Here is a 23,137-nt window from a genome sequence, read left to right as displayed (position 1 = left end):
ACATTCAATATTTATTTGTTTCTGCCAAGCTAAAAACTCGCTGACTGATCTATAGGATACATATGTTAAGAACTGTTCAATTCTAAAAAGACGCTATTTTATGTAATGAGTTGCCAGTATGAACAGCGATTATTGCGCTCATTTGTTTCCCTATTGTAAATATCATATATTAAAAATGTGAGCCTTGTATCTATGCATCACATAATGTCATTGTTAAAATAATGTTTGTTTAAGATGTAATTTCACACACTGAAAATGCTTTAGAAATTGTGTAGGAATGCAATTTTTGAGTGAATCATGTAGTGCCATAGAATGTGCAGCCATTTACCCGGAGCCGGAGGCATAAGGGCACATATACCCCGAATGATACTTCTACGGCGAATTTATCTTGGCGACATGTTTTAATCTGACATTGTAAAAAAAATAGAACAAACTGAAAATTGATATTAAACAGCTGTTCGATTAGACTGAGGTTAGCTTGTGCTGTGTCTCGTAACTTTCAATGATGCGCAAACAACAATCAACTACCAAGATCACGTGAACCAATCAGATCTTAACATTCTGACATGTAGGAAAGATACAAAAACCTTGACAAGATAATAATGATTCTGATGCCTGCAGATGCCATTGAACAAGTGTTAGATGAGAGGCATGATGCAGCCATATTCATACATGGGCATTCACTCTACCTGCAGAAGCCAGTGCACAGGTGTGAGATGAGAGACATGGTAACCACATTTATCACTCTATCTGCAGAAGCCAGTGCATAGGTGAGAGATGAGAGACATGGTAATCACATTTATCACTCTATCTGCAGAAGCCAGTGCACAGGTGTGAGATGAGAGACATGGTAACCACATTTATCACTCTATCTGCAGAAGCCAGTGCATAGGTGTTGAGATGAGAGACATGGTAACCACATTTATCACTCTGTCTGCAGAAGCCAGTGCACAGGTGAGAGATGAGAGACATGGTAATCACATTTATCACTCTATCTGCAGAAGCCAGTGCACAGGTGTGAGATGAGAGACATGGTGACCACATTTATCACTCTATCTGCAGAAGCCAGTGCACAGGTGTGAGATGAGAGACATGGTGACCACATTTATCACTCTATCTGCAGAAGCCAGTGCACAGGTGTGAGATGAGAGACATGGTGACCACATTTATCACTCTATCTGCAGAAGCCAATGCACAGGTGTGAGATGAGAGACATGGTAATCACATTTATCACTCTATCTGCAGAAGCCAGTGCACAGGTGTGAGATGAGAGACATGGTAATCACATTTATCACTCTATCTGCAGAAGCCAATGCACAGGTGTGAGATGAGAGACATGGTAATCACATTTATCACTCTATCTGCAGAAGCCAGTGCACAGGTGTGAGATGAGAGACATGGTGACCACATTTATCACTCTATCTGCAGAAGCCAATGCACAGGTGTGAGATGAGAGACATGGTAATCACATTTATCACTCTATCTGCAGAAGCCAGTGCACAGGTGTGAGATGAGAGACATGGTAACCACATTTATCACTCTATCTGCAGAAGCCAGTGCATAGGTGAGAGATGAGAGACATGGTGACCACATTTATCACTCTATCTGCAGAAGCCAGTGCATAGGTGACAGATGAGAGACATGCTAACCACATTTATCACTCTATCTGCAGAAGCCAGTGCACAGGTGTGAGATGAGAGACATGGTAACCACATTTATCACTCTATCTGCAGAAGCCAGCTAGTTTACAGTGTTGAGATGAGAGACATGCTAACCACATTTATCACTCTGTCTGCAGAAGCCAGTGCACAGGTGAGAGATGAGAGACATGGTAATCACATTTATCACTCTATCTGCAGAAGCCAGTGCACAGGTGTGAGATGAGAGACATGGTGACCACATTTATCACTCTATCTGCAGAAGCCAGTGCACAGGTGTGAGATGAGAGACATGGTGACCACATTTATCACTCTATCTGCAGAAGCCAATGCACAGGTGTGAGATGAGAGACATGGTAATCACATTTATCACTCTATCTGCAGAAGCCAGTGCACAGGTGTGAGATGAGAGACATGGTAATCACATTTATCACTCTATCTGCAGAAGCCAATGCACAGGTGTGAGATGAGAGACATGGTAATCACATTTATCACTCTATCTGCAGAAGCCAGCTAGTTTACAGTGTTGAGATGAGAGACATGGTAATCACATTTATCACTCTATCTGCAGAAGCCAGTGCACAGGTGTGAGATGAGAGACATGGTAATCACATTTATCACTCTATCTGCAGAAGCCAGTGCACAGGTGTGAGATGAGAGACATGGTAATCACATTTATCACTCTATCTGCAGAAGCCAGTGCACAGGTGAGAGATGAGAGACATGGTAATCACATTTATCACTCTATCTGCAGAAGCCAGCTAGTGCACAGTGTTGAGATGAGAGACATGGTAATCACATTTATCACTCTATCTGCAGAAGCCAGTGCATAGGTGAGAGATGAGAGACATGGTAATCACATTTATCACTCTATCTGCAGAAGCCAGTGCATAGGTGAGAGATGAGAGACATGCTAACCACATTTATCACTCTATCTGCAGAAGTCAGTGCTTAGGTGAGAGATGAGAGACATGGTAATCACATTTATCACTCTATCTGCAGAAGCCAGTGCATAGGTGAGAGATGAGAGACATGGTAACCACATTTATCACTCTATCTGCAGAAGCCAGTGCACAGGTGTGAGATGAGAGACATGGTAACCACATTTATCACTCTATCTGCAGAAGCCAGCTAGTTTACAGTGTTGAGATGAGAGACATGGTAACCACATTTATCACTCTATCTGCAGAAGCCAGCTAGTTTACAGTGTTGAGATGAGAGACATGGTAACCACATTTATCACTCTATCTGCAGAAGCCAGCTATAGTGCACAGTGTTGAGATGAGAGGCATGAAACTGTCATATACCTGGGCCGTCACTGTCATGTCTAGAGGCTGAAGGTCACAGGTACACAGTACACGTGTTGTATTCAAGAGTAAGGTTTTCCTATGTCTGGATGTACATCTTCCCGTCTGTATTTTCCTTGGCAGGCTTGCAATGATGAATTTGAGTTTAGTCTCCATCCATGCTTGCTGCAGCCAACTGCATTGTGTGTTGTGTAGCCTCAGTGTACAGGCATACAAACAGGTGTTAGAAATACTTCCTAAAACTTTCATACAAAAATAACAAGTAAAAATAATGCATGTTGCTTTTATCCTTTTACTATAAACAAGTCCACATGAAAACCCACATATAAACGAATAATCCTGCCAAGTATTACTATTCCTAACCACAATGATGATAACATATAAATGGGTGCACTGTAAAATGACAAGGAGAGGTGTGACCTGTTGATGTCATAGAGAGAGCCAGATTAACAGTGTAAGCATCATACTCAACCTGAATTTGCACTCTTAGGGAGCATCCATTTGATTTGTACACAGACACATGGGCGGGGGTGTATGGTTATACCAAGGGATTCCAACAGTCCGTCCTTTCGAGGTCAGTCTTTTGTGTGACCTATAACTTGAAAACTACTTCATAGATTCTTTTCAAATTTGGTGAACACTTTTTATACCTACCACCATACAAGTTTGTTCTATTTGAATGTTACAAAATGCATATAGAACCTCTCTGCCATGTATATATAACCATCCATGGCGCTCTTCATCATGCATATATAACCATTGTGTGGTGCAAAGTTTGATTTCAGTGTTTAGATTTTCTGAAAAAAACCCAGCTTTTTTCATTTTGTTTACTTAGAAATGTTTTTACTGAAACATTTGTGTTACCTAGAACACTACAGAATGGATTATTTTCAAATTTAGGGACCAGTTTCCATACTAATAGAAGAGGTGCAGTGCAAAGTTTAATTTTGATATGTGTCTTTTCTTAAAAAAGATGATGGTTTTGATGTTGCTTACACTTTTTTACTTTACATTGGTGTGACCTATAACTTGAAAACTACTTCATGGATTCCTTTCCAGTTGGGGGTACAGTTTCTCTACTAATAGGAGAGGTGCAGTGCCAATTGTGTTTTCAATATTTGGATTTTCTGGAAATATATAGCTATTTTTCATTAATTTACTTTAATATTTTTACTTACACATTTGTGCAACCTATAACTTGAAAACTACTTCATGGATTCTTTTCTAATTTGGGGTACAGTTTCTATACCAATAGGAGAGATGCTGTGCAGATTTTGTTTTCAATATTTGGATTTCCTGAGAAACTATTGTTTTTTTTCATGTTTTGAACATAGAATTATGTTGGATATTAGTGAGGCCTGCTTACTCTTTGTCTTGTTTGTTTTTATATTGGAAATACTTGTCTTGCTTGGAAACAACTATATGTTAGCACATCACTTGAATGATAGTTCCCTTATTTACAGGAATTTGTTACAAATCAATTGCACAACTGTATACTCCTTTAGGTCTTTGAATGGCATTTAGAAGGGATGCACATAAGGAAGAGAATTTATGGATGTCGACTTCTTTATTAAGAGGAACACAACGTTTCAGAGTACATACTTACTCCTTCATCAGGTGAATGTATACTCTAGATTTCAATAACAGAAAGTGAAAGGTAGACTGTCAGTCTTACAGGGGCAGCAACACTGATGATTGGGCGAGTAGGATATAGGCAGTAGCCAGAGTGGCCACCCACAATATTTGTTGTTGGCTGTGTTTGTTGTCTATAGCCCAGCTCTGTCCATCACGTAATGTTGATGTCCATCTCCACGCTCATGTCTTATCTCCTGTAGGCAGACTGAGCTGCCACTCGCTGGGAGTCAGTTTAACACCCATTGTATGTCCTGTCTGCCCGGCTGTCTCGGGTGCAGGTTTAATTGCTGGTCAGATCACGTTCAAGACAAGCCCTCCACATGACCCAACTTTACAAACAAGTCACATACTCATTTAGATAGTGGTCCTCTTTTGTTAAAATAGACAAACCACTGAAATGAATAACTGTCAATCACAGGTAGATGAGTCCTTATAACGACCTATGATGGAGATCAAAGAAATGTACCTGCCATGCCTGAGTCGCAGGTGAGCTGGGGGGTCACTGACAGGCTTGATATCTTACACTACACATTACTTGACCACACCAGCACCTCACCTCCCATGTAGACTCCCAGCTTTGAGTCTATTGTCAGGAAATGTAAACACACATGTTGACATAGACTGGTGCTGCAAAATATGTTTGGTGTGATTGACAGATATCCATACCCACTGTGCGAGTTTTATCCTCTCAGCTATAATGGCCATTGTTGTCAAATTGCGGCAATCAGCATCAGGCATCCAGGTGTTAGCGTGTTATTGTTGCTTGCTGCAAGGTCAAGTATGGAGGAGTAATGTCTGACTTAAAGTCCTCTTACCATGCTTACCTCTGCAGGTAATGGCCTTCAGCCACTGACGTTTTGCACATCAAGGATCAGTTGATGTGTATTTTTGGCTGGAGGTCAGACATTATGACATCCACCTATATGACTGTAAGTGAAGCCTGCATATGGAGAGGTAAACAGTCATCACATGACAAACATGTTAATTTCCTGCCTTGTATATTATTGAGACGACTCTCTTTACCAGTGGATCTCTGTGTTATGTGATGAAAACCACCTGCTCTGGTTGTATTTGTTTTTAATGAAAGAGCAAGTTGAAGAATGCTGTAAGCTAGCCAGTTGTAACATGATGAAGTTTGTGCTTCACCACGCCCATGAACACATGACAAGCCCCCGTCATGACATGAAGCAGCTAGCCCTCTCACATCGCTCACAAAACTCTTCTTATGAGTGCTAAGATCAAAATACTTTCAGGAATTAAAACGAGCAAATCACAAATATTCTGACCTTACTAGCAGTTTTGTTAAATTGGAAAGTCAGTTTACATGTAAACAAAGTTAAATTTGTAGCACTTGATTAGGTCAGATGTACAGTGAAGATATTATAAAAATGTTCATATTTGAAGTTTTAACATGTCAGATAGTTTACAAAGTGCACATTTTCTTTCGGTTAAAGCTATTTTTCTCCATCTCCCAGTTTCAAAATGTAGATTATGGTTACATGTGTAAATGTGTGAATTAAGTAAGACTCCCCAAATGTTTTTCTGCAGTATGTTTAAGCATTATTCATAATTAAGGCAATAATTTTTTATGATACTATATACAGTGTGCCTTTTGAAGATTTATCTCTTGCACTTGTCCAACACTGTAGATTAATGTCATTTAATTTTTCATGGATTAAATGTTTTAGGTAAGTCAAATTTGTGAAACTTTGTGAAAACCAGATGTAGCTGAGTCCAAGTTGCTCAATAGTTTGTTTGATATATGTAATCCATTTGGTTGACACATTTCAAAATACGACGTCATTAAATAATAACTTGTATGAAAGAAAGGATAATTTAGATGATTTCCCGGAGAGTAATTTTGCCCCCAAACATATCATTCTCATTTTAGCAATGTTTGATAGATGTATTCTTCCAAGTTCCCTGTGCACAAAGAAGTTTGGAATACCTTTTCTTAATGATAAAAGATAATTTAGAAAAGGTAAATGGACACCTTCTAGTGTGGAGATGTTTTCAAATGCCCATACTTTGCTTCCGTAGGGAAGATCTGGTACATGTACAACCATTCTGTCAAAAAGCAGCAGTTGACATTTAAGTCATAAATTTAATTTCCGTTCTTGGCTTAAAACATAGAACATACCTTTCGTTGCTTGTTCTTTTAACTTTTTCTTTGTGAAAGTGAATTTTGAATTTGTGTTTTAAAAGTAGTTATAGAAATCACCTTTTTCCAAACTCTGTGGTTTGTAAGTGAACATCATTGTCTGCCATCTTGATACACCATCATTGGTTTATTTGATGTGAACATCATTGTCTGCCATCTTTGATACACCATCATTGGTTTATTTGATGTGAACATCATTGTCTGCCATCTTGATACAACATCATTGGTTTATTTGATGTGAACATCATTGTCTGCCATCTTAATACACCATCAGCCATTGGTTGACTTGATGTGAACATCATTGTCTGCCATCTTAATACACCATCAGCCATTGGTTGACTTGATGTGAACATCATTGTCTGCCATCTTAATACACCATCAGCCATTGGTTGACTTGATGTGAACATCATTGTCTGCCATCTCAATACACCATCAGCCATTGGAGGACTTGATGTGAACATCATTGTCTGCCATCTTAATACACCATCAGCCATTGGTTGACTTGATGTGAAAATCATTGTCTGCCATCTTAATACACCATCAGCCATTGGTTGACTTGATGTAAACATCATTGTCTGCCATCTTAATACACCATCAGCCATTGGTTGACTTGATGTGAACATCATTGTCTGCCATCTCAATACACCATCAGCCATTGGAGGACTTGATGTGAACATCATTGTCTGCCATCTTAATACACCATCAGCCATTGGTTGACTTGATGTAATCTTCTATCTCTGTCTTACACTATCAGCCACCAGGGTGCGTACTCAGGCCCTATTACCTAATATGGCAAGCCTAGATGTTTCCTATCAACTACTGACAAACTCAACAACCTGGCTTCAAGGCTTGACATCAAATGGACTTGTTAAAGTATTCTGTAAATGAAGCTGGGTAATATGTTGTACTTGCAGTGACAATGCATTTGCCCCACTCAACACTGATGACTACCTCAGTTGTGGCATTTGTTGTAGACAAATTTGTGCACATGTAGGTTGAATGTGTCAGTCCTAAGGCGGACAAGCATATCTATTAGTATCTCCTGTCCCTTGTGACAGTGGATAACTAGTGTCAGTTCTGCTGGGGACATGGATTCTATGTAACTGCACTCTGTGTGAGGTAACAGTTGTACATTGTACCATGCACAATCTCTAACTGGTCACAGATTGGTCAGCTGATACCACACAGGTTTGTGGTGGGATGCTTGTTGATAAAGATACTTGCTGTCAGATACATGCGTGATGAGATACGCCCTATCAGTCATCTGGAGAAGAAGCCTTATTGTCAGACTAGGAGCTGACAGATCAAGCTATTGCCCAAATAGAATGCTTGTCTGTGTAATACTAATGCTATAATCCTCATTTCACTATAAGGCATGGTATCAATCTGTCAAAATGATTGCATTATTGTTATAAGAAGTTTGAAGACTGAAGTCACAGTACTGGCAGCAGTAAAGTTGTAAATAAGTGCAGGCTGTGGGGGTATGGTATTAACCAACCTGTGTGAATTAGTAATTTATATCACTGTTATTTCACCATATGGTTATAAAACTGATTACAGACTATGAAACTATATAGTATATTCATTGGTACAGTTGATTACAGAGGCAATTTAGTTGAAACATGTAAAGTCACATCAACAATTTTAGAGGAATTAAAAATTATGAAGTGAGTTTGACTGAAAGTTTAAAAGAAACATATACACCCCCCACTCTGCCACCCCAGCTTGTACTTGGGTCAGCTTTAGTTAAGAAGGAAATCTGTATGTTATCATTCAGTCCCTGTGTGGGAGCTCATCAGTAGTGAGAGTCTCGTAGACACTAACATAGAGGACAGGAATTAGATTTCACAATATTGATCTTCAGTTTGCCCTTTCAAAAATCATAAGCTTATCCTTTGTATTGCCCTGTTGATTTATCCCATGAGTTGTGTGGGGTCAGCACCAGGGCGCCCTCTACACATGTACAGCAGTATGGAGATAATGCATACGAGAGACTAGATTCCCACATGTAGCACTGATTACGGAACACCTGAGCCCCCAGGTAAACAAATCACTATTTTCACCTGTGCTGGATGTGAGATGACAACTCTGTCGGCGGCACGTGTTGTAAGATTGCTAGACATTTCATCTGACTGACTCACAATGTTACGCAGGTTATCACATTGTTGTTTAGGACTCAGTGACACGGCTGAGTGTCCCAGTCCTGCATGGTCCTCCGACAAGTTGGAGTGAACAATGTCCTTATACTGCCATGATGTTCACTGTCAATTTCATTCAGAATATGGATATTTAATAAGGTTAAGGTTTTCCAGAGAGTAAAGGAGATATGTATTTAAACTGAAAGGTAGGTAAACCATCAAATGTGTACTCCTTATGCTGAAAGTTCACGATTTATGCTGTGGAAGTCGGATCATTCCACGGCCCACCTCCAATATAGTTGAAGTGTATTTACCTGTTGGCTAACATGAGTAGCACAGTGTAACTACAAGTCAACTTCTTTTGAAAGATCTTTGTTTTTGTGAAATCCATAAACACTTGCAATGTTGTGACAACTTATATGGTTCAAAGGACATAATTAACTATGCTTATTATTGGTTAAGACTGATTTGTCCACACAGGTCATCAGTTATTATAAGTTAGTCATGGTTTGTGTTTCTGACATTTAGTTGTCAAAGTGATTACATGATTTACTATGAAAATATTATTGGAAGATTGTGTTACCTATAAGTGTCTGTGTAGCTTCAAATATATAGTTACATGCTGAAATTTAATTACTTGTTCTCAAAACCTGATTATGGATGCTATTGATAGATCAGTATATCATTAAGAGGTAATCAATCAATCATCAACTATAATTTATCATCAAAACATCTCTTGTGAGTGTCCCATCAAACCATTGTTATCCATCATGTAGACATTCCTTGAACATTAATATTTAGACAGCCTGAATTTGAAGTTGCCTTTGTTGTGAAGCCCCCTTCTAAGGGTGTAGACTTATTGACCTACTGTCTGTGTTCACTGTTTTGTCGGCATTGTAAGTACAGGGATCATGGCCCTCGTCATCACGACTACCCTCTTTCAGTTGAATCTCACCCCCTCACATGACGTCTGCTCAAATGTTGATGAATCACAGCTATTGCTGGTGACTTGCTGGGTCAGGTGAGTATTGTCCCTTCCTGAGATTTGTATAGGGATTATTTAGTCTCTGGGAAGCCAAGACTTGCCAAGACCTTCAGGTCCCTGAACATAAAGGGTTTGTCAGGCAGTGGTCATTAATTCAAACATGACAGTGCCACAACTGAACAGAAGGTCCTCCATTACAGGGGAGGGATGGGGTCGGGGTGGAGGAAGGACTGTACAGGTGGAAGAAGTGACATCAGATCAGACTAGAACAGGGCGGGGGCTGTGTACACCGCCGACAACATCATCACATTATTTTAGAAATTCTGTTTCATGAAGTTTGGCACATTAAGGTCAAATACTGTTGTCCTGTAAGTATTTACCATTTGGATAAGTGCTTCATGTCAGTGTTAATCTGTGTGGTAATATCTGCAGACCCCCAGTAATATCTCAGTGTGTTTGTCCTGTAGTGTGCATGACCCCAGCTGACAAGGCATGACATGATATCTCCCCTTCTACTTTAGGGCTAAGTAAACACTCTCAAATATGAATACACATCTCAACTGGGATATCATTACCTTAGCCTGACATCGACACTCTCTGTAGAAACATAGCCCAGAATCTATGGGCATGGATGTTGAACTGCATTACAACACAGGCTATAATGGTAATTAAACCTAGTTGTGTGAGGGTCGCAGATAGCATTGTTTATGTTGGTCTGGTGCGTCTCAGTATCCTGGGATATTATCAGGCTAGCTGTATGGCAGGCCGACAGTTCTAACAGAGTAGGTGTGTCTTGGAATACAGGACTGCATTGATGAGGGATGCTTCACAGCAACAATGTAGATGTACCAGCTTCCTTCCTCATGACCATGCAACCAGATGAGGAGTTTGTGGTCATTATACTTTACACAGCCACAACATGGATGCACTTGGAACTCTCATCATTTCATCTGTAAGTGACACTTAGATTTGGAATGTTTGGGTATTTTGCATATTTCTTGATTTTCCAATCAACATCATGACTGTTTTGACTACCGGTATTTCATTTGAGCAGTACAAATTGTATGTCTGTGCACCATGATTAGGATCATTCGGCAGCATGTGATATTAAGAAGTGCAGTGCACTGTACTATTGACGGTTTTACTCACTAAGTGTTGTGACAAAACCCTTTTCATATATTTAAACCTGAAGGTTATGAAGAGCTACTTCACAGTAATCAGACTCAACATACGATGTCCACATGTGTTTGACTATATGACAAACTCTTTACATTGCTGGGCAAGTAAGACCAAATGCCTGGTAATGTGATTGTCAGTGCATCAATTGGTAGTGGTTCATCAGAATATACAGACAGGTAAGATTGTTGTGCACAGTGGTTTGTGTGTGATGATGACTTTTAGTTTATTCTGTGAGTCAAACATCAAGGAATGTCCAAGGCATTGGAGCAGTTTTCAGATTTTGTGGGGAAAATGGATACCAAGATAGCTATCATATCCTCTTGGTTACATCAGCAACAAATACAGTTGGGCCCATCATTCTATAGTCAGGATTGTGCTTGTTTGTGAATTCTTTTTATTAGATTGAGAGAAATAATTAAACCTTTCCCATCTGATGACAGCCGCTGGGATTCTTGTTAAACAGGCTCCAGGCAAGATCCCGCAGAGAGAGAGCATGCACACCCCAACCACAATGTGTAAGATCGGTGCTAAGGTCGGTGGTCACCTTGGAGGACCAAGTCTCACCTGCAACCTAGTTGTCACTGATGGCAGCGATCAGTGCTCAAACTATGGACCCCTGACTTCTGTTTTCAAAACATGTCACAATGGAGGCATGTTGCCCTATAAGTGCAATTACTTGGAACTTGATGTTAAACCTATTTCACCATCTCAAGATCCATGAACACCCTTCTAGTCAAATGACTCTCCGATGGAATATTGTAGAAGCCACCATAAAACTCTACTCACTCACTCAGTCACTATAGGCCTTGTTTCTCTGTGCCTCCCTGTAGACTGTGTCAAGTTACCCACAGGCCCCTCCAGCATGACTGGCCATCTCTAGATCTCTGTGCCTCCCTGTAGACTGTGTCAAGTTACCCACAGGCCCCTCCAGCATGACTGGCCATCTCTAGATCTCTGTGCCTCCCTGTAGACTGTGTCAAGTTACCCACAGGCCCCTCCAGCATGACTGGCCATCTCTAGATCTCTGTGCCTCCCTGTAGACTGTGTCAAGTTACCCACAGGCCCCTCCAGCATGACTGGCCATCTCTAGATCTCTGTGCCTCCCTGTAGACTGTTTCAAGTTACCCACAGGCCCCTCCAGCATGACTGGCCATCTCTAGATCTCTGTGCCTCCCTGTAGACTGTGTCAAGTTACCCACAGGCCCCTCCAGCATGACTGGCCATCTCTAGATCTCTGTGCCTCCCTGTAGACTGTGTCAAGTTACCCACAGGCCCCTCCAGCATGACTGGCCATCTCTAGATCTCCGTGCCAGCACTCTCCACCAACACACTTATATCATCTGACACATGTATTTGTCTGTTTGTCTCAGCAGTATATCCTTAAAACGTGGGCATGTCTTTGCACAGCTGTTATTTATATTGCCTTCAGAAAAATACATCAGTCAGGGCGTATATTGTGGTGTTGGTTGTCGGTTTCACTTATTGTTTGTACCAGTATGACAATGGGTTGTGGTCTGTTCCAGTGAAGCACAACGGGTAGCACTCAAGTCAGTTGTTATCTAGCAGCAATGTCAAAATGATCTTATTGATATTTGGAGATCACACAGTTCAAAATTGCATCACTGCATGATTGTAAAGACCCACTGAAACATTTGAAAAATGTGCATGTTTGGAATAGTTTTAGTTTTGATAATTTCCTGGTATATATTAAAAAATATCTTGTTTATTTACTTTCTTGACACTTTCAAGTTCTTTCTATTAGCTTATATCAAGTTGCCATATATTGTCCTAAATTCTTGAAAGATTTAACCATTTGACACATTGATGGTTGAAAATATGTGTTCATGATTATCATAAGGTTACATAATATTTTATTCAAATGCTACATACAAGTCTGATGTTATAATTCTTTCAGTTACAAAACTTTCATGTGGTGTGTACAGTTTCTGCCCTGTTACCCATCTGCAAGTGCATGTGCTGCCACGCCCCTCTCTGTGTCACTGCCACGCCCATCTCTGTGTCACTGCCATGCCCCTCCCTGTGTCACTGCCATGCCCCTCTCTGTGTCACTGCCATGCCCCTCTCTGTGTCACTGCCATGCCCCTCCCTGTGTCACTGCCATGCCCCTCCCTGTGTCACTGCCATGCCCCTCTCTAAGTCACTGCCACGCCCCTCCCTGTGTCACTGCCATGCCCCTCTCTGTGTCACTGCCATGCCCCTCTCTGTGTCACTGCCATGCCCCTCCCTGTGTCACTGCCACGCCCCTCCCTGTGTCACTGCCACGCCCCTCCCTGTGTCACTGCCATGCCCCTCTCTGTGTCACTGCCATGCCCCTCTCTGTGTCACTGCCATGCCCCTCCCTGTGTCACTGCCATGCTCCTCTCTGTGTCACTGCCACGCCCCTCCCTGTGTCACTGCCACGCCTCTCCCTGTGTCACTGACATGCCCCTCTCTGTGTCACTGCCATGCCCCTCTCTGTGTCACTGCCACGCCCCTCCCTGTGTCACTGCCATGCCCCTCTCTGTGTCACTGCCATGCCCCTCTCTGTGTCACTGCCATGCCCCTCCCTGTGTCACAGCCATGCTCCTCTCTGTGTCACTGCCACGCCCCTCCCTGTGTCACTGCCACGCCCCTCTCTGTGTCACTGACATGCCCCTCTCTGTGTCACTGCCATGCCCCTCTCTGTGTCACTGCCATGCCCCTCCCTGTGTCACTGCCATGCCCCTCCCTGTGTCACTGCCACGCCCCTCCCTGTGTCACTACCACGCCCCTCCCTGTGTCACTGACATGCCCCTCTCTGTGTCACTGACATGCCCCTCTCTGTGTCACTGCCACGCCCCTCACTGTGTCACTGCCATGCCCCTCCCTGTGTCACTGCCATGCCCCTCTCTGTGTCACTGCCATGCCCCTCTCTGTCACTGCCACGCCCCTCTCTGTGTCACTGCCACGCCCCTCCCTGTGTCACTGCCATGCCCCTCTCTGTGTCACTGCCACGCCCCTCTCTGTGTCACTGCCATGCCCCTCTCTGTGTCACTGCCATGCCCCTCTCTGTGTCACTGCCATGCCCCTCTCTGTCACTGCCACGCCCCTCTCTGTGTCACTGCCACGCCCCTCCCTGTGTCACTGCCATGCCCCTCTCTGTGTCACTGCCACGCCCCTCTCTGTGTCACTGCTATGCACCTCCCTGTGTCACTGCCATGCCCTTCTCTGTGTCACTGCCATGCCCCTCTCTGTGTCACTGCCATGCCCCTCTCTGTGTCACTGCCATGCCCCTCCCTGTGTCACTGCCATGCCCCTCTCTGTGTCACTGCCATGCCCTTCCCTGTGTCACTGCCATGCCCTTCTCTGTGTCACTGCCAGGCAGACCTGGACACAGGATGCATAGTTCACCCCTTTCCCAAAGCAACACATCAAGCACCTTGTGTTAGAGTGGGGATGTTAAAATGAAGGTACACTCACAGCAGGATAGGCAGCAGGAGGGCAACTCTGTGAGTATTGTAGTACACAAGAGTACTGGCTCGGTGTGTTCATGCCTATGTCATGAGTGCAGTGTTACACTGTCCTAGAGCAACGACATGCTGGCTCATGTGGCAGCAGTGAAATGTAATTCTTAAATGTAGGAAGTTATTATTAAAAATAAGTTAGTTTGTACATGATCCACTGAAATTTCATGCCTACTGGCAAATAGACATTTGTTGTGCTGATTATCTAGCCACATGGTAGGCATGATTGATAAATATATACATCTTTGTGCTAATATTCTTAATCTAACTAATCGAGTCAGATAATAGTAAACCTTTGCTTCTTTAAGAACATTAAAAGCACAAGTTGTGGATGACCTCCGTGCCCTGATGTCTGTGAAGTTCGTATCAGCTAACTCCTCACCCTGCTGTGTAAACCTACCTAAAATTTACATGTTTATGGCGATCCTTGATACATGTCAAAGGGTATGGTGGTTTCTATCAGACAAAGGCTGGAATTCCTTGGCATCTAGACAGTGTGTTCAGTGTCGGTGTTTCCCTGGTGGGCCAGGGAGCTGGAATGGCAGGATTTCATACGTATGTATCAGGAGCTACATAACCATGTATGTTGTGTGTGGACTAAATTGTGTAGTTCCCGGGTAATGTTTAATCAGAAAAAGAGTTTTTGAGAGAATACACAGTGTTCATAGGTAGGTGTATAGTGTGTATTTCTCGTTGTGCCCCCAACTATAGTTATACCCAGGAATTCCATCCATCTTTCCAAGGACATATTTTTTGTGCAACCTATGACTTGAAAACTACTACATACATTCTTTTCACACTGGGTGAACAATTTCTACACCTATAAGAGAGGTGCAGTGCGAAGTTTGATTTCAATATTAGGATTTTCAAAAGAAATGCAACTTTTCTTATTTTTCCACTTAGAATGTTTTTACTTACACATTTGTGCGACCTATTACTTGAAAACTACTGCATGGATTCTTTTCAAATTTAGGGGACAGTTTCCATACTAATAGAAGAGGTGCAGTGCAAAGTCATCTTCCCAAGGCAAGGGAGTTAACTGACTATGTAAGTCAAGTTTCCCCCGAGTGGTCCAGTACCGTCCTCTCAGGTGTTGTGGCTGATGAGATAATTCACCTGGCCAAAACACCAAATAGAATAACTTTGTATAGAATGTAAATTGAATATGAAATCTTCATTTTGTACATGACTTGCTTTGGAAATTTAGAATAATCCAGAGGACCAATTTGTTTTAACATTACAAAATATCCTGATACACTGGTCATGATATGATGGGTATCTTGATACGCCAGAGTAACACAACAAACACTTGTGTATTTCAGTGGAGGGAAGCCAAAAGGATCCCAAACAGTTGATTTCTAGAACTTTTCAAGCTCATATCTCTTTGGGTAGGGTTATTCTTTCATTAAAAAAGTAAACTATAAGTATTGGTATCGCCATGTATTGTGATGCAGGTTTGTAGGTATTGGAGGCCATGCATTGCAGTGCAGCAGAGTTTCTGTGTATATTTTCATCCTTAGAGCTGAGTAATAAAGTTCAGTAACTTAAGATTTTGTTATATATTTAAGTAAAGATGTTAACTGTCTGTTGTTTGCAGTATGTAAATAAGTACAGGTTTCCACAACAGGTTTGTCTTCTGTTCTTTCTGTCAGCGACACACACTCATTGTATTATAATCCATGCAAGCCCTGGAGGACTTGAGGGTCATTCATCCATGCCCTAGGTCGTTTTAAGGTCTGTAACAATATCCATAGAGGCAAGTGATAAAATAACTAAAAACAATTGTCACGGTTAATCTATTGTTAATTCCCCACAAATGAAATTGAAATAAATAGTTGTATCAAAACAAAAGAAACAGGCTTGTTTAATGCATTGTATTTGTATATAACTACCAAAATTTCAGCGATTACGAAAATAGAAGAAATCTGGTTTGTCTGACAGCTTCAATTAACACGAGCAAGAGATCCAATTACCCTGAAATGGACATTGCCATTGACATCTGATTCCATTCACATCATGGCCTTGTTAACCAATTAACCACTTGGACACATGAAATGTACATGGACTCATATGTACACAGGGCTAATAACATCTCAAGGCAAAGAATCAGAAGGCTGATGACATTTTTATTTCTTCACTTGACTGTGTAGGAAGTGTTCTGATTGTTGTGACACGTGAGTAGTTAATGCTGCAATGTACACCTGGCAGGGGAGTAGGAAGGAGGGGAGTGAAGACCCTCGCTACACAGCTGTGGGAGAATAAAGGGGACCAAAAGCAGGCAGCTAGGGTTACTGGGGCACCTCTAGTAATGCTGCAAGATTTACAAGTACTCCTGTAATTTTGAACCTTGGCAAATAATGGTGTTGAGTAATCTATCAATAAACATTAATAATTACTTGGTTTGAAAACACATTAGTTACCCATGTATCAGGTACAACCTTACATTTGGAATCCTTCAACATGAATATCAAATTTCAGGGAATTATTTTTTCTCATCACTGTTCTTACAACAATGGAAATCTATGAACTAGTGGATCATCATTTTCTCCTAATACACCAGGTTTTACCAAGGGGGTCAACAGTTTTCTAAATTATTTATCATTTTGTTTTCTTCTGCCAGCCTTCTTTATCATAGGTCAATAAGCAGATGTCTATACACTTCATCAGTCTTGGTGAAGAATAATGGTTAGGAACAATTCAGAATGAACGAAGATGAAGTTGACATAAAGTGATATTTCAATGCCAGGTGTTTTGTCCATAGGTACTGGAAGTGCAGTCCATGTGTATATTCAGAACCTTTCTTTGTGACTTACATAACCTCAATGTTACGATTCATTCTGACTGACATGGTTCCTATAGTGAGGTCCGATTGAAACATTTCGATATTCAGGACTGAAGGGAACATTATACCAATAGGTTGTGTGTGTGTGAATATACCCAACTGTTTATGTGTATGGTTTTTTTTGTTTCATGACAGGTACACTAATGGCTAGATGGGGATCTAGTGGTGTGACATAGAGGATATAATGGTGTGACATAGAGGATATAGTGGTGTGACATATAGGGGATATAGTGGTATGACATATAGAGGATATAGGGGTGTGACATATAGAGGATATAGTGGTGTGACATAGGGGATATAGTGGTGTGACATATAGAGGATATAGGGGTGTGACATATAGAGGATATAGTGGTGTGACATAGGGGATATAGTGGTGTGACATATAGAGGATATAGTGGTGTGACATATAGGGGATATAGTGGTGTGACATATAGAGGATATAGTGGTGTGACATATAGAGGATATAGTGGTGTGGATAGAGATATAGGGGTGTGACATATAGGGGATATAGTGGTGTGGATAGGGATATAGTGGTGTGACATATGGGGGATATAGTGGTGTGGATAGGGATATAGTGGTGTGACATATGGGGGATATAGTGGTGTGGATAGGGCTATAGTGGTGTGACATAGGGGATATAGTGGTGTGTATGGGGATACAGTGGCGTGGATGGGGATACAGTGGCGTGGATGGGGATACAGTGGCGTGGATGGGGATACAGTGGTGTGGATGGGGATACAGTGGCGTGGATGGGGATACAGTGGTGTGGATGGGTATACAGTGGTGTGGATGGAGACATGGAGGTGAGGATAGTGGCTTGGCGGTGAGGATGGTGTGCTGTAGTCTTTGTGTGCATGGACAGAGGAAGAGTGCACACATGCCCCTGCAGTGTTGACATTTCACCATGCTCGAAAGTAAACATGTAGCAGACCATACCAGCCACAACAACACATGGTAAAATGTCCCATGTTAGTCATCGTTATACAAGAAAATATTGCCCATTATTTCTGTGACTTTCCTAAAACATTCCTGGAGTACAAATGCTAAAAATTGTTTGTAAATTGTGTGAGTTGATGTGGATTTGTGTGGGCCCTGTATGTGGTTGGCGTTTCAGTCCTAGAGAAGATAGTGTTGAAGATTGCTTGTACAGATGGGAAGGGGGGCATCCATAAAATGTCAGCAGCAAAGAATATGTCAAGTTGAACTGTTAAGAACAAGGGTGTTCTGACATTCATTGCAAGATAACACCGTACTGCCAGTCTACAGACTCATAATGCTGCACTGAAGTACCTCACCATGTTCACTACATGCTCAATCAGATAAACAGGTCTGTTTGTATGGGTTATCTGATGGCGACATGGCAGGATGGTCATCAACACTCCAGTTTAAGTTGGTCAGACGGGCTAGCCCAGTGCATGCTTTCCTATGGGTGAGGCTCATTGCAGCAGGGACTGACATGTTGTATGCTGTGTTGCCCATAGCAGCTGGTGCTCATTGTCTAGATAGGACATAACTGTTGATGACATCATTCCATGAAACTATATTAGGATACTGAGAAAAGACGCCTCAGTTACACAAATACAGGAGGACTGAATAAATTTATCATGAGTCTTTCAGACCTTGCCTTCCTTTCCAGCCTGATATGAGGCCTTGATGATGGCCATTCGTCAAGGGTGCTGTTAGACATGACTTGCCAGCTTGCAATAATAAAACATGCAGGTTTATACAGGAAAACACATCTGGTATATATACTTGTATGTATTGCAGCTCTCTGAGACTCTTTCCACTTTACAGTGCTCACTTACTACAAGGGAAGCACATGTCAGGTTGTGTTTATGACAGGTCACTGATATACAAACAGGAAGAAATGGGTATGGAGAGGCACCATGACCAGAGTGCAGTCATTCTGACAGTCACTGGAACATGTGTCAAATAACCCAGCAGAGTTTCAAGGCAGGAATATTCGGTTCAAGGCAGGAATATTCGGTTCAGAGTTGTTTGGGTTCATACTGGGGAATGGAAAATGTGCAGAATGTATTGATCTTATCTTGGCCTTAATCCTCCATGTAGCTCATACTGCCATCATTTGACAACATTTGACCATTTTTGCACATACATCTGTTTTGAACTGTGCCCTAAAGATTATGAAATGGGCATCTCACAGTTTGCTAAGAGTTGTTGTAACAATAAAAAACAAACCCATACATTCAAATGAAGTGTAAAAGTATTTTTGAAATAGAAAATACAGATAATTATAGATAGTGTTGTAAATATTTATTCCAGTATTTGTCGTGGAAATGGAGGACAATTGTTTACATCATGTGTTTGTTTGGATGTGTTTGGTTCTATCAAGAGCTAATAGTCTGGAATGTTAACTTGTAAGGACGGGGACTCCAAGTCAATCCACCGATGACACAGAGTTAATATTTGTTTGTTTGTGGCTTTTGTGGTGTAGCTTGTTTACTTGTGGAGATCTGGTGGTCAGTGAGGGGTCAGGGAAGTGGTTAGTGGACAAAGTGGACCATTGCAGACTGTTGAATGGACATAGACAAATTGGACAGAAAGTAACCCAGAACTAGTGCAGTTCTCCCTCTATGTACCCTTCAGCTGTGCCCCTGTCAGCCTCTATGTACCCTTCAGCTGGGCACATGTCCACCTCTATGTACCCTCCAGCTGTGCCCCTGTCCACCTCTATGTACCCTTCAGCTGTGCCCCTGTCCACCTCTATGTACCCTTCAGCTGGGCACATGTCCATCTCTATGTACCCTTCAGCTGTGCCCCTGTCAGCCTCTATGTACCCTTCAGCTGTGCCCCTGTCCACCTCTATGTACCCTTCAGCTGTGCCCCTGTCCACCTCTATGTACCCTTCAGCTGGGCACATGTCCATCTCTATGTACCCTTCAGCTGGGCCCCCTGTCCATCTCTATGTACCCTTCAGCTGGGCATGTGTCTCCCTCTATGTACCCTTCAGCTGGGCCCCTGTCCACCTCTATGTACCCTTCAGCTGTGCCCCTGTCCACCTCTATGTACCCTCCAGCTGGGCCCCTGTCCACCTCTATGTACCCTTCAGCTGTGCCCCTGTCTCCCTCTATGTACCCTTCAGCTGTGCCCCTGTCTCCCTCTATGTACCCTTCAGCTGTGCACATGTCCAACTCTATGTACCCTTCAGCTGGGCACATGTCCACCTCTATGTACCCTTCAGCTGGGCCCCTGTCCACCTCTATGTACCCTTCAGCTGGGCCCCTGTCCACCTCTATGTACCCTCCAGCTGGGCCCCTGTCCACCTCTATGTACCCTTCAGCTGTGCCCCTGTCTCCCTCTATGTACCCTTCAGCTGTGCACATGTCCACCTCTATGTACCCTTCAGCTGGTCACATGTCCACCTCTATGTACCCTTCAGCTGGGCACATGTCCACCTCTATGTACCCTTCAGCTGGGCACATGTCTCCCTCTATGTACCCTTCAGCTGGGCCCCTGTCCACCTCTATGTACCCTCCAGCTGGGCCCCTGTCCACCTCTATGTACCCTTCAGCTGTGCCCCTGTCCACCTCTATGTACCCTTCAGCTGTGCCCCTGTCAGCCTCTATGTACCCTTCAGCTGGGCACATGTCCATCTCTATGTACCCTTCAGCTGTGCCCCTGTCAGCCTCTATGTACCCTTCAGCTGGGCACATGTCCACCTCTATGTACCCTTCAGCTGTGCCCCTGTCAGCCTCTATGTACCCTTCAGCTGGGCAAATGTCCACCTCTATGTACCCTTCAGCTGTGCCCCTGTCCACCTCTATGTACCCTTCAGCTGGGCACGTGTCTCCCTCTATGTACCCTTCAGCTGGGCACATGTCCACCTCTATGTACCCTTCAGCTGGGCTCATGTCCACCTCTATGTACCCTTCAGCTGTGCCCCTGTCCACCTCTATGTACCCTCCAGCTGGGCACATGTCTCCCTCTATGTACCCTCCAGCTGGGCACATGTCCACCTCTATGTACCCTTCAGCTGGGCACATGTCCACCTATATGTACACTCCAGCTGGGCACGTGTCTCCCTCTATGTACCCTTCAGCTGGGCCCATGTCCACCTCTATGTACCCTTCAGCTGGGCACATGTCCACCTCTATGTACCCTTCAGCTGGGCCCATGTCCACCTATATGTACCCTCCAGCTGGGCACATGTCCACCTCTATGTACCCTTCAGCTGGGCACATGTCCACCTATATGTACACTCCAGCTGGGCACGTGTCTCCCTCTATGTACCCTCCAGCTGGGCACATGTCCACCTCTATGTACCCTTCAGCTGGGCACATGTCCACCTATATGTACACTCCAGCTGGGCACATGTCCACCTCTATGTACCCTTCAGCTGGGCACATGTCCACCTCTATGTACCCTTCAGCTGGGCCCCTGTCAGCCTCTATGTACCCTCCAGCTGGGCCCCTGTCCATCTCTACGTACCCTTCAGCTGTGCCCCTGTCCACCTCTATGTACCCTTCAGCTGGGCACATGTCCATCTCTATGTACCCTCCAGCTGGGCCCCCTGTCCATCTCTATGTACCCTTCAGCTGGGCACATGTCCATCTCTATGTACCCTTTAGCTGGGCCCCCTGTCCACCTCCATTTACCCTTTAGCTGGGCACATGTCTGCCTCTATGTTTCTTCAGCATGTCTACATATTCACCAAACAATAACTATTGAATAAGATGGGTCGCATTAATTAAAACAATGTTATTCCCCCATAGCAAGGCTAAGGGCTCACAATATTCCTCCTTGTTGTATGAATAACATGATGTCAGGAGGCAGGGTGCATCTGGACTTCCAAAGGTTTGCCTGCAGGAGGGGCCCTTCAAGTGTGATCACAGATCAGAAGGTTATAATAACAATTTCCTGGTTATTTCATTGGCCTGAAGGTCTAGATCCATCAACACATGAAATGAGAGGCTGGCCTATTTGTGACAATTTTGTTTAATCATGCAAATGTGTCCTCCCATTATCAGGGATGGATTTGTCCATAGTGGCCCGAAACATGTTAACTATGCAGCAATACTGTGTTACATCACCACACGTATTCTGTGGATGGGATGCATTCTGTTATTCAACTGTTAAATACTTCAGATGTTTTCATGGGCAATACAAAACATTAAAATTACTTAAAACCAACCTGAATACATCTGATTAAATCTGCATTGGGTGAGTCGTGACTGGTGTATTGTGATTTGTATCATTTTGTGACTTAACACTCAGATACATATTTGCTGAAAAATGCTGAAGTTTATGATTCAATGTATCATTCAAATGGTCCTGGGAAGAGGAGACATGTGATCACATCCATAGTGCTGTATGTCTGGGCCCTGTACACAGGAGATGTGTGATCACATCCATAGTGCCGTATGTCTGTGTCTTGTACAGAGATGTGTGATCACATCCATAGTGCCGTATGTCTGGGTCCTGTACAGAGGAGATGTGTGATCACATCCATAGTGCCGTATGTCTGGGTCTTGTACAGAGGAGATGTGTGATCACATCCATAGTGCCGTATGTCTGGGTCTTGTACAGAGGAGATGTGTGATCACATCCATTGTGCCGTATGTCTGGGTCTTGTACAGAGGAGATGTGTGATCACATCCATAGTTCTGTATGTGTGGGTCTTGTACAGAGGAGATGTGTGAGTGAGTTGGGTTTAACGCTGCTTTTAACAGTATTCCAGTTATATCACAGCGTGTCAGCTTAATGTGGGT

The 23,137-nt window shown here is 43.0% G+C and overlaps 1 protein-coding gene across 3 annotated transcripts in view; it reads left to right on the top strand.

Moving 5' to 3' along the window:
- LOC139444318 (uncharacterized) overlaps positions 1-23,137 on the top strand; it is a 110,743-nt gene that overhangs the window by 38,194 nt on the left and 49,412 nt on the right. The window contains exon 1 of one of the 3 annotated variants that reach the window (XM_071225256.1): positions 8,959-9,105. The exons of the other annotated variants lie outside the window; for them this stretch is intronic. The gene's annotated coding sequence lies outside the window, so the exon portion shown is untranslated. Of the gene's footprint in view, positions 1-8,958; positions 9,106-23,137 lie in introns of those variants that run through there. 3 annotated transcript variants of the gene reach the window in all.

The sequence above is a fragment of the Haliotis cracherodii genome, unplaced genomic scaffold (assembly GCF_022045235.1).
Source record: "Haliotis cracherodii isolate W230 unplaced genomic scaffold, xgHalCrac1.p SCAF_5, whole genome shotgun sequence".
Lineage (NCBI taxonomy): Eukaryota > Metazoa > Mollusca > Gastropoda > Lepetellida > Haliotidae > Haliotis > Haliotis cracherodii.
This window is presented reverse-complemented; position numbering and strand designations above follow the sequence as displayed.